Source organism: Malania oleifera, chromosome 4 (genome assembly GCF_029873635.1).
Source record: "Malania oleifera isolate guangnan ecotype guangnan chromosome 4, ASM2987363v1, whole genome shotgun sequence".
Taxonomy (NCBI): Eukaryota; Viridiplantae; Streptophyta; class Magnoliopsida; order Santalales; family Ximeniaceae; genus Malania; species Malania oleifera.
The window spans coordinates 120,225,158-120,238,292 of NC_080420.1; positions in this window are offsets into that span (position 1 = coordinate 120,225,158).

Consider the following 13,135-nt stretch of genomic DNA (forward strand, 5'->3'; position numbering starts at 1 on the left):
CGACATTGCATTTTGGGAGATAATATTAAATAATTATAATTTCAGGGAAATTGCCAGCTTTGTTGATGAACACAGGGTTTCGTCGATGAAGGCCTTAATGATTTCGTCGACGAACATAGGGCCTCGTCGACAAGAAACTACCGAGAGGCGGTTTGGGCTGCTCTGAATTTCGTCGACGAACACAGGGCCTCGTTGACGAATTTTGTGAAGGGCTCGTCGACTAACACAGGGTCTCGTCGACGAACCTGGCCCTACAAATAGTAGAAAGACGGGATTTGTATTCATTTCCCTCGCCGCTCTCTCTCTCCTCTCTCTCTCTCTCTCTCTCTCTCTCTCTCTCTCTCTCTCTCTCCTACCACTCTCTCTCCCTTCTCTCTTCATTTCCGACCCCACCAGTCACCAGATTGACGATATGAAGCTACCACGACGCTCCTGGCAGAGTTCTTTATGCATCTACCAAAGCGGATCGTCAGGAAATCGGAGTTGGAAATCATCCCAAATTCAGGGTAAAGTCTTTTAGTCTCCTTTTGGCCTTGTGGCAGTTAGAGAAAATGTTATAGACGGAAAAATACTAATGTTTAGTTCTGGAAAATATTAGTTTCAGGGTGTTTTGTAGGAGGCCCTGCGGGTATCAGGCTAGAATACAGTAGGGGCTATTCAAAGTTAAGGTAAGGGAAATATGCTATGCTAGTGAAGTTCTGAATATTATGTAGTTTATTTATTTACAAAAATTATGTATTTTAGTATGGTGTGGCTTATGATTATGTATATGGCATGGGAATATGTTTATGAATTTAGTTTCATGATTTTACGAATTTCAGTATTATGATTATACGCATTTCAGTACCATGATTATACGAATTCCAATACCATGATTTTACGATATTTCAGTACCATGATAACACGAATTCCAGTATTACGAATTTACAGTTCTATGTTATAATTATTCAGATTTCAGTACGTTATGCAGCATCATGGTTATTTCAGTACTTCAGAATCATGGTAAATCAATTAGACATATATATAGAAATATATTATATAATATCAGACCCTATTGGACTTGCAGCTACAGAGCACGGTATCGTTGCTACAGATACTATGTTACTTTATGAGTACAACCACCTATTCAGATATATGTGGTACGGTCGACCACCTAGGCCCTTGAAGAGGTTAGGCTCCCCATCCAGATATGGGTTGAGGTGGGCAGGTCGACTGATGGAGTTCAGTGATTTATTCCTGGTTGGCCAGCCAGGGTAAATCCAGCCTACAGGCCGCAGAACCTCGTCATGAGGGGCATGTCATGACATAGATAGCCACAGGGAACAGTTTCAGTTACTACTACTTACATATTGATTTACAGAAACAGGGATCCTACTATATACACTAGAAGTATTTTGAATTATAACCATAATACTGAGATGTTAAGCAATAGGGAAAAAGGGGTGTTGAGCTTTATTATTTATACTGTACTCTTGTACTCAGTTATTCATGTTTATATGAAACAGATTTCATAATATATAGTAGCTCATTTGCCACACACTAGTAATAACATATTTTCTTTTAGTGAGCGTTGGCTTATCCCAGTGTTGATATATTTTTCAGGTGATCCAGGTAGGCGAGCAGACCGGGCTCGCAAGTAAAGTGGCGTCTGTAGTGCCCTGTCAGCAAAGTGAGTAAAGAGTCGGATTTTTGTATTAACCCTAGCTAGTTGAGGGTATTTTTGGGGAAGAGATGTATTTATATTTTGGGAAAACGGTGATGTGTATATAACTCTGGTATTATATTGTATGGATATGTTTATTATGATTTACTTTCCTTGCTGCTTAGGTTAATGACGTAGATGGTATCCGAGTCTGTATATATATATATAAATCATGATAATTAAGCAGGTCGTTGCACTTCACATATTTAATTTAACTCAAACATATTTAAATAAAATACGACAGGATCAAATCTACGTACTTCAATTTTACTCGCATAAATATTTAAATAAAACCAGTATCATCAAATTCATATACTCAAATTTAATCGGATATAATTAAATAAAAATATGACCAAATCCAAGCGGTTTAATTTGACCCAGGCTTATATTCCAATATATTCCCAAAAACCTTATTGGATTAAATTCACGCAGTTTAATTTAATTCCAAAATATGTTCCCAAAAATCCGATTTGATCAAATCCCCGCAGTTTAATTTAATTCAGGCATATGGATATAATTAAAATAAAAATAATTAATTTAAATCAAGCATATTTTAAAATAAAACCTGACATAATCTAACCCACTTAACCTAACCTTGGAGTGGTGTCTACGGTGTGGAAAAGATGAAATTGCTCTGGCCAAATCCTTGAAGAGTGGACCTAGGATCCGGGAATGATGTCCATTTTTCAATTTGACCAAAAAATGTATAAAAAAAAATGAAAGAGAGATATAGAGTGGAGAAAAAGGCGGTGAGAGAGTGAGGGGGGGAGAAGAAGAAGAAGGATACTTCATGATTGCTCAAGAAGTATCCTAAGATTTCTTATATATAAATAAATATATATATATATATATATATATATGTCTTATATTATATTATATTATATTATATTATATTATATTATTATTTAATTAATTATTAATAATTAATTAATTAATTTTATTTTTTTAGGATTACTTCACTAATCCTGTATAAATATTTTTAGGGTCATTACATTCTCCCCTCATTATAAAAATTTTATCCTCAAAATTTGCTAAATATCCAAGAGCGAAGAATTTTCCTAATGAGACTCTGCTATTTAGCAGAGAATTAAGAGTGCTTGTACATTGAGATGGTTTAAAGCAGAACAAAAGATCAGAAGGTCATACACTATAACCCTAAATAAAATATATTGTTAACTCATAACACTAGAATAGGTTTAAAAATATCCTAACCTACTCATTCCTACTCTTATCCTAATTCATACCTATACTTTAGTAAAAATCATTCCTAAAATCATTCCTCAAACATATTTAAATAAAATATGACAGGATCAAATCTACGTACTTTAGTTTTACTCACATAAATATTTAAATAAAACCAGTATCACCAAATTCATATACTCAAATTTAATCGGATATAATTAAAATAAAATATGACCAAATCCCCACGGTTTAATTTGACCCAAGCATATATTCCAATATATTCCCATAAACCTGATTTGATCAAATCCCCTCACTTTAATTTAATTCCAAAATATATCCCCAAAAACCCGATTTGATCAAATCCTCATGGTGTAATTTAATTTAGGCATATAGATATAATTAAAATAAAAATAATCAATTTAAATTAGACATATTTTAAAATAAAACATGATAATAATCTAATCCTTACTTACTGAGAGGTATCTCACCCCAATTTTTATCAAACATTTTAGATATCTTGAGGAGCATAACCGAAATCAGAGTAGCGTAGCGGAAGCGTGAGTGGGATTAGAAAGAGCGGTTTGGATTAAATATTAAATTTGTTATTTTTGGTAATGAATTTAGAATTTCTAAGGATGTGTTAAATTTGATATTGAAGATGTTTTAATAATGAGGTTATTTAGTACTCTGGTATAATGAATTTGAGGTCTTCCACTATATAAAATTTGGGTCACTATAGTTGGTATCAAAGCAAATTTTTGGGTTACCACATCTTAGCCCCCTCCTTTCGCTTCACTCTCAGGCCAAAGTGAACTTAAAAAGGGTCAAATGTATAAAATATTTCTTTAAGATTCACAAAATAGATCAATACTCATGAGTGGATTTAGATAACAATGACTTTTATAAAACTAGGTTAGTCCAAACTGAACTTGGTAAAATAGTGGATAAAATAATAAGTTTAAATCATATTAAAAGTGTTTTATTTAAAAAAATCTCTAAAAGTATGTTTTTCTAAGATTTTTCCAATACTCAAATTTGAAAATGTTTTGAGAGAGAGAATCAATATTGAGATTATGACTACATTCTTCCACAATTGTAGTTAAATATGTTGAGATATTAAAGGAATTATGTAAAACAAATTTATAAAATTAATGACATGTATGCTAATGTATACTCAATTGTAACTTATTAATTAATTGAACGAATACAAATATTGTTGGAGATGTGGCTCATATTTGATTGGAACGCATACATCGGGAAAAATATAGTGATGCAAAGAACAAGGAGGCTAGTTGCAGGATCAAACCGTCGACGAATTGGTCGACAGTATAAGAGATGGTTTGCTTTTGGTATCAAACCGTCAATGGTTTCAGTCTACAGAAGAAATAGTCTTGGCTTCAAATTGTCGATAGTTTCCCTGAAACCGTCAATGGTATTGTTAGGCGCAAGTCACGGATTTTTGAATTGGTGATCACTAGATTGGGAGATTTTTCAGGATTTTCCCTCGGGGGGATTGCTACATAAGTGTTTTAACTATAGTGTAAGTCTTATGTATACATAGGGTTAGTATTTAATCTATATTTGTAACCCTAGTTTGATAAGTTTGATGTAAGCTTCACATGTGATAAGGAAAAACAGCTGCTTGCTCCTGTGGACGTAGGCAAATTGTCGAACCACGTAAATTATTGTGTCGTGTTTGATTTATTGCTTTTATTTATTCATTGTGGTTGATTTTTAATTTTTGTATTGTTCATCGTTGAGTGTTTGCATTACTTGTTTCAATTTGATTCAAGTTTGCGAGGTCTTCCGCTGTGCATTCGCATCAACAATTGGTATTAGAGCGCCAATTTCAACAATTGGTATCAGAGTTTTTGGTTGCAATGGATAATATCTCTTTGGTGAAGTTTGATGTTCATAAGTTCAATGGAAGGGAAAATTTCAAACTTTGGTAGAGGAGGATTAAGGACTTGTTGGTGCAGCAAGGTATGGTAAAGGCAGTATACGGAAAGAAGCCAAAAGGCATGGACAACACGAGTTGGAAGAAAAAGTTGTGTTACTATCAGGCATTGTCTGGTTGATGACATGATGTATCACGTTATGGATGAGGAATCGCCGGCAGCGGTTTGGCCAAAACTGGAGAGCTGACACATGTCCAAGTTATTGACGAACAAGTTGTATCTTAGGCAAAAACTATATTAGCTTAAGATGGCAGAGGGTTTGGACCTAACTCAGCACATCAATGTATTCTATCAGATTATTAGTGATCTGAAACGAGTTTATGTGAAGTTCGAGGAAGAAGATAAAGCGTTGATGCTGCTTAATTCCCTACCTACGTCTCCTACGTACGAGAATCTAATTATGACTCTGACATAGGGGAAAGAAACCCTAGAGTTGGAGGATATCACGAGTGCATTGCTGGGGTTCCATCATAGGAAGAAGACCAGCGATGAGAGTTCATAAGGTGAAGGGCTCATGGCGAAGGGTAATCAGGATCGTGGGAGAGGCAAGTCCTAGAGCGGATTAAGTGGTAATAAAACTCAGACATAGTCCAAGAGGAGGAAGGGTGTTTGCTGTTTTAAATGCAGAAAATGGGGCAAATAAAATCGGAGTGTCTAGAGTCGAGGAAAGGGAATGAAAAAACTCAAGAGGGTTTGTCAAAATCTGCAAATATAGTGAAAAAAGGAGACTCGGGAGCAGTGATTGTGATATACTTCCTATTTCATCAAGTTTAGAATGCCTCACGGATTCTTAGATCCTAGACTCGGGATGTTCTTTTCACATGACGCCGAATAAAGCCTGGTTCATCACTTACAGATTAGTGAGTTCTAGTTCCGTTCTAATAGGAAACAATGTAGTCTGCAAAGTTTTCAAAATGAAGGATATCAGAAGCAAGATGTATGATGGTGTCGTAAGGATGTTAGGTGGTGTAAGACATGTACCTCATCTATAGAAGAATGTGATATCATTGGGCACTTCGGATTGTAACGGGTATAGTTACAAGTCTGAAAGTGGGATGATGAAGGTGTGTAAAGGCGTCTTGATGGTGATAAAGGGACAAATGTTAGTAGGGAATCTATAACGCCCCGAACCCTTAAACCCGGGTCCGGCGCATTATACTTGATAAAATCCCGATAATCCATAATTCATAATATACGCAGCGAAAAACATAAACATAATCTCCCTATAACATAATACCAGAGTTTACTAATTCTAACTATAACTCACAATAAATCATCTATCACCTGCATTTCCATAAATCTACATAACTCCCAAAATATTTCAGTATTTTCACAATCATTCCTTACTCAACAGCCTTAAAACATAAAGACATAAAACATAAATATTTATATTCCCCAAAATTAACATAGAAATATACCATTTTCTTTTCATATTTCCCAATAATGTTATAAAAACCTCGAGCTCTCAAAGCTCGATCTCGAGGAAATCCTGAAAAAGATAAATTCATATTCGAGAGAGACATATCTCAGTAAGGGAAGGAACCATATATTAAATAGTGTGTGACCAACATGAGTCTATATAACAACAGAATATTTAACATTTGAAAATCATTAATATAATTTCTGAAATCATTCTCTGAACCTAATCAATCACATGCAAAAAATTTAACTCACAAGATTACCCAAGGATAGGGGTGATTACCCACCCATACAAGTAGCACCCCTCTGCTTTGATTCATTTGACAACCCAAAGGTCACAATTGAAGCATATCAGGGCACTCACCTTACTCAGTGAGCCCTCAAGTGATAAATTGATCTCATACTCACACAGTTCATACAAAAGTTTACCAAGGAAGGCTCCCAAGAATAGGGAAATCTACCCCCCATATAAGTAGTTTCCCTCTGCCCTAGCACATTATGCAGTCCACTACTACATCTGATACAACCAGGGCACTCGCCTTTCTCAGCAAGCCCTCAAGCAAAGAGTTTGCCTCACCCAAATGTAACATGTTCTACTAGTATAAATACTGCTAATACCATAATACATTATTCTTTTTGTCATTGTTCAACCATTCACCTATGTTCATGTTCATAACTTTAACATTTCACTTCATTTCACTTTAAGTGACTCTTTTCCATTTTACATTGTTCACATTTCACATTTCATTTCCATTTCATTCATTTCCCTTTTCATTTCATTTCATACCCAACATCTTTCAGCTGTTTTACCCAGCATTTTTCAGCTGTCATACATTTACCTAACATCTTTCAGCTGTTTTACCCAACATTTTTCAGCTGTTACACATTTACCCAGCATCTTTCAATTGTTTTACCCAGCATCTTTCAGCTGTTTTACCTGGCATCTTTCAACGGTTTTACCTAACATTTTTCAGCTGTTTACCTAGTATTTTTCAGCTGTTTACATGGTTGCATTAACACACATAAGCAATATAGTCCATATCATGTTTTATTCACAATGCATTACTTACTTAACCTGCATCTCATACATATATCATATTTCCATACAACATTCATATTTACTCACACCACACAATTTAATAATAAAATTCATACATTGCCTGTAAAATAAGCCAACCAACATTTAATGTTTATATACTGAAAATATCTTTCATTCCTTACATAATTACCCTGAAAATATTTTTCCACTTTCATCAGTTCATTTTCGCATATACATATCTAATAAATAGCCTTAAACTCAAAAAAATATAATTTAAATGGTTGGAATTTTAAACTCATACCGAGACATATACATGTATATGTAACACAATTCATTTTCCATCAAATTCGTAAAAATTCTAATTTAATATATATTTTTCCCCTTACCTAATTTCTTGAACTATGCCAACAAGGACTCCAAAAAATACCTGCGGCGCTCACCTGAACCCTGAATCAAAAATTCTAGTTCCATGTAATTAATCCTCAATAAAATATTATTTTAATATTTCCTAAACCCATAAATTCTAAATAAATAAATATATCCTTAAATATAGCCAAATTACCAAATTTCCCAAATCTCACTCTCGCTTTGGAGTGGAGCTTAGAAAACCCCAATTGAAAAATTACCTACGCCAAAATGACGACGATCATGATTAGGATCCTTTGGCGGTGCCTGATCGTCAATTTAACAGCCAATTTAACAAGAAATTGAGAAATTAGGGAAAGTTGTCTTACACCAGGAATGGTGCCTACATCGCTCCCACGACAAATCTATTCCAGAGAAATGTCGGTGGCAGAGCTAGGAATCTAACGACACCTTCCGTTTCCCTATCGGTCAAATATGAATTTATCTTTTTCAGGATTTCCTCGAGATCGAGCTTTGAGAACTCGAGGTTTTTATAGCATTATTGGGAAAGAAAATAAGAAAATGGTATATTTCTATGTTAATTTTAGGGAATGTAAATATTTATGTTTTATGTCTTTATGTTTTAAGGTTGTTGAGTAAGGAATGATTGTTAAAATACTGAAATGTTTTGGGAGTTATGTAGATTTATGGAAATGCAGGTGATGGATAATTTATTATGGATTATAGTTAGAATTAGTAAACTCTAGTATTATGTTATATGGAGATTATATTTATGTTTTCTGCTGTGTATATTATGAATTACGAATTATTGGGATTTTATCAGGTATAACGCGTTAGACCCAAGTTTAAGGGTTCGGGGCGTTACAGAATCTCATGCACTGCTATGTGACACAGTTGTACGTGAAGCTACAGTTGAAAGTTCTAAGTCGGATAATACCATTTTTTGTAACATAACCACACACAAAACAGAAGGTATTCTTAACTACATTGTTTTGGAAGTTTGGGGACCGATGAGAGTAGCATCACAGGTGGGACATGGGTATTTCGTGAGTTTATCATAAAAGATCTGGAGTTACCTCATGCGGCACAAGTTGGAGATGTTTGTCAGGTTTAACTTATGGTTGAGGTGGAAAACCAAACCAAGAGAAAGTTCCTCAGGTCAGACATTGGAGCTGAGTATGCTGGTTTTCAGAGAGTTTTGTGAGCATAGCAAGTTGTATGCAGGGCTTGCAGGGAACTTTTTGGTAAATTCAACGAGTATGTTGTGTTTCCAGATTAATCGATCGCTAAGGGTATCACTAGATGGGAGAGTTGCAGGAGAGGTTTGGACAGGTTCTGCAGTAGACTTCTCTAGCTTGAGAGAGTTTGGAGGTCCAGTCATGCACATTTCTAGTGAGGTGAGATATAAGCTTGGTGTAATATCCAGACAATACATCTTTCTAGGGTATAAGAAAGATGGGTTCAAGTTGTGTGATCCAATGACAAACAGGGTGGTGATTGGTGAAGACATGTTTTTTGATGTTATAGTCATGGTGCAACGTAATCAGGTAGATGAAAAGAAAAAGGTGCCAAAAAGTTGTAGCATCAATAGACATATTGTGCAAGTGGAGTTGGAGACTCTAGGTAGAAGTGCAAGGAGTTCTAGTTCAAGAGACCTGCAGTAACACAATATAAAATGGAGCAGAAAGGAGATTGTGATGTAGGTGGAGTTACAGACTCAGGGCAGAGATGACATCGTTCATATTGCAAAGAGTTTTAACTTGGGAGACTAATAAGATCACAATGGGCCCAGGTGCACTATTAGGCCACCGCTCAGGTATGAGTTTGATGACTTGATGTCTTATGCATTCATCACTACCAGCAAGGTTCCTACTATTTTTCAAGATGCAGTGCACAAAAAAGGAAAACATAGATGGACGAGTGCTATGGTAAAGGAGATGAAGTTACTACATAAGAATCAGGTGTGGGAGTTAGTGGAGCTTCCAGATAGGAAGAGGGTGATAGGATGCAAATGGGTCATTATTTTGTTGTTTTATGTGAATGACATGCCAATTATTGGGAAGATTTTAACTGAGGTTAGTTAGTTGGAGACTCTGTTGAAAAAGGAATTTGACATGAAGGTTTTAGGTGTTGCCAAGAGAATTCTTGGGTTGGAGATTCACAAGTATAAAGCCACAGGGAGATTGGGGTTATCTCAGGGTGGCTTTGTGAACATAATTGTAGGGAGATCGTGGTTATCTCAAGGTGGTACACTGGTGGCGAATCAATGTAAACTGCCTATCGCTTAGTACCCAAGGACAAATGGTGATGTTCAGGTCATGTCAAAGGTTTCCTACGCCAGTGCAGTGGGGTGCTTCGGCGGGTAACCGAGTGATCCATTAGTTGTAAAAATCGCGGATGCATACTACACAAAAGGCTTGGATAACAGAAGCTCTACAAAAGGGTATGTTGTGGGAGGACCTAATTGTTGGAAGTCTAGGGTATAGTCTCAGGTTGCACTTTCAACAATTTGGATAAAGTACATGGCAGTGGCTGAGGCTGCCAAGGTAGCATTATGGTTTAAAGGATCGTTCAAGGAGTTGGGTATTCAGCTAGGTAGAGTTCTTGTTACCACGAAAAATTTCAAGCATCGTTTAGACTTGGTTTACGTCTCTAGCTATTAAATGGGAGGCAGTCCTAATCTACTAGCCCGGGGGGAGCAGCGGTGTAACGCCCCAACCTGGGTCTGCTAGGGGGCACTACATCTCTCCTCCTCCACTTGGACCAAACAACAAAGGAGCGGGCCTTATCGGACTAATGACTGGCCCCACAGGCCAACACGTGTCTTTTTTAGTGTTTTTTTTCCTCACTTACACACTTCCTAAGAAAATTTCCCAGAAGGTCACCCCTTCCAAGATTACTCCAAGTCAAGCACGCTTAACCGTGGAGTTCTTATTGGAAGGCTCCCGAAAAGAAAGGTGCACCTTGTTGATATGGGTAGTAACATCTAATCCTTTTAAGCCTTTCTTCCATGGGGTATCACATTCTCCCCCACTTACAAAACGCATCGTCCTCATTGCGAACCCATATTTCCAAACCCAGGCGATGTGAATCTCATCACACTTCCGGCTGGGTAATTGCTCTAATACCATTTTATAACACTCCAACCTAGGTCTTCCAGGGAGCACTGTGTCTCTCTTCCTCTACCTGGACCAGACAACAGGGGGCGGGCCTTATCGAACTAATGACTGGCCCCACAGACCAACACGTGTCCTTTTTAGTGTGTTTTGTCCTCGCTCACACAGTTCTTGAGAAAACTTCCTAGAAGGTCACCCATCCCAAGATTACTTCAAACCAAGCACGCTTAACCGTGGAGTTCTTATGGGAAGATTCCCGAAAAGAAAGGTGCACCTTGTTGATATGGGTAGTAACATCTAATCCTTTTAAGCATTTCTTCCACGAGATATCACACGCTGCGAGTATAATTTCAGGATCCTTACTGGCGTAGTTTAGGAAAACAGGTAAGGGGAATAGATTAAGCCAGTAATTTTGTAATTCAATAGGTCAAAATGGAAATTATATGTGTGTATATATATATATGATTATTATGTGGGTATTGAAAAGTTAACCATTTGAACTGTAATTTTGAGCCTAGGGCTGTGTTATTAGTTATTATTTGCGAAAATGGAATGATTAAAGCAATGGATTTTCTGAATTAATTGTGGAGATAATTTAAAGTGTATTTTCAATAAAACAGATAATGAACATGGGTTGGCTTATTATTTTAGATGATATAATTATGCGTATCATTCAAATCATGTGGCATGAGTAAAGTGAATATACTATGTTGAATTATGATATATTTATGAGATGTTGGAAATACTGAAATGCGTTGAGAATATATATTGTGTGTGATTGTTTGAAACAGAGCTAAATGTGAATGTTAAATTGCAAGTTATGGTTTAAGAAGCCTGGTGGACCATAGTAAGCGCAGTACTATTGCGCATGATTTCTGAAGAGTTAGTGCACCCACACGTCTTAGAGAAAGTGTGGAGATGGGATGGTCGATTGTGCTGAGAAGGGTAGAGTCCCCTTGGAGTCTAGACTAGTATGGGAACAACCAATCTGACTTACAAACTGAAGAGGTTGTTATTGATTTAACTCTAGTGGGCCGACCAGGGTTAAGTCCAGCCTACGGGCCACACAACTCGTCATGGGGCGATGCATGACCGTGTTTATCCATCTAGAAGTGAGTTCTAAATACATAATTGTGAATTTAACTAACGTATAACATGAGAACAGTGAATGTGAATACAAAGTATGTGATGTGAAATGTGGGAATAGATTATGCGACGTGAGATATTATGCGATGCGACATATTATGTGATGAGAAATATTATGTGATATGAAATACTAAGAAATGTAAAAATTGAGATTATGAAGAGATAAGTATTACAGAGGTAACATGACGCAGAGTAATGTAACAAAGTAATAAGTGTATTACATATTGTAGTATTATATGTACTTGAGGCGAGGTAAACTCTCAGCACGAGGGCTTGCTGAGAAAGGCGAGTGCTCTGATAGGTATCAGATGTAGCCATATCGGGCTGCATAACGTATTAGGGCAGGAGAAAGCTACTTGTATGGGCGAGTAATCTTCCCTATCCTTAGGAACCTTCGCTAATAAATAATTGTATGAATATGTGTGAATACAAGAAAAACTATCCACCTGAGAGCTTACTGAGTAAGGTAAGTGCCCTAATAAGTATTAGTTGTAGCCATACCCGGTTGCATAAGGTATCAGAGCAGAAGGGTGCTACTTGTATGGGCGGGTAATCACCCCAATCCTTAGGAAACTCTCATTAATAAAATACATTGCATGTGTGTGAATAGGGATAGAGAATGATTTCATAATTGTGGATTAATTTGTAAATGATGATTATATTTTGTACACAAACCTCATGATAGCCACACACTGGTATTATTCTATTCCGTATTACTGAGATGTGTCTCACCCGATATGAATTTCATCTCTTTTAAGACCTTCGCGTGATCGAGCTAGGGGCTGGCTTGGCCGTTTAGAGAGAGAGAGAGAGAGAGAGAGTATAACTTTAAATATATATTTTTGGGTTGTATTATATTTATGATTTCTAAGTTGTATATCTGAGTTATATATAGAAGTTCGGTATGTTATAAAGGATGTTAGTTTATTTTTCCGTTGCGTAATTGATGTTAAAGTATCATATACACGTAAATAGAACACGTGGCACCCGAGCCCCACTTGGCGGGTTCGGGGCGTCACAAACAAGCTCATATCCCATAAGCCTCAAGGTGATAGAGGAGAACATATCTACGTTCCTCCTTCTCTTAAGCAAAGCATAATTAGATCTAGTGACTTCCATTTTCAAAAACACTTTGTTCAATATTCCCCCCATAAGGCATGATAATTCTGCGGCAAACAAACCTTAAGAACATCCATTTTATCATCAA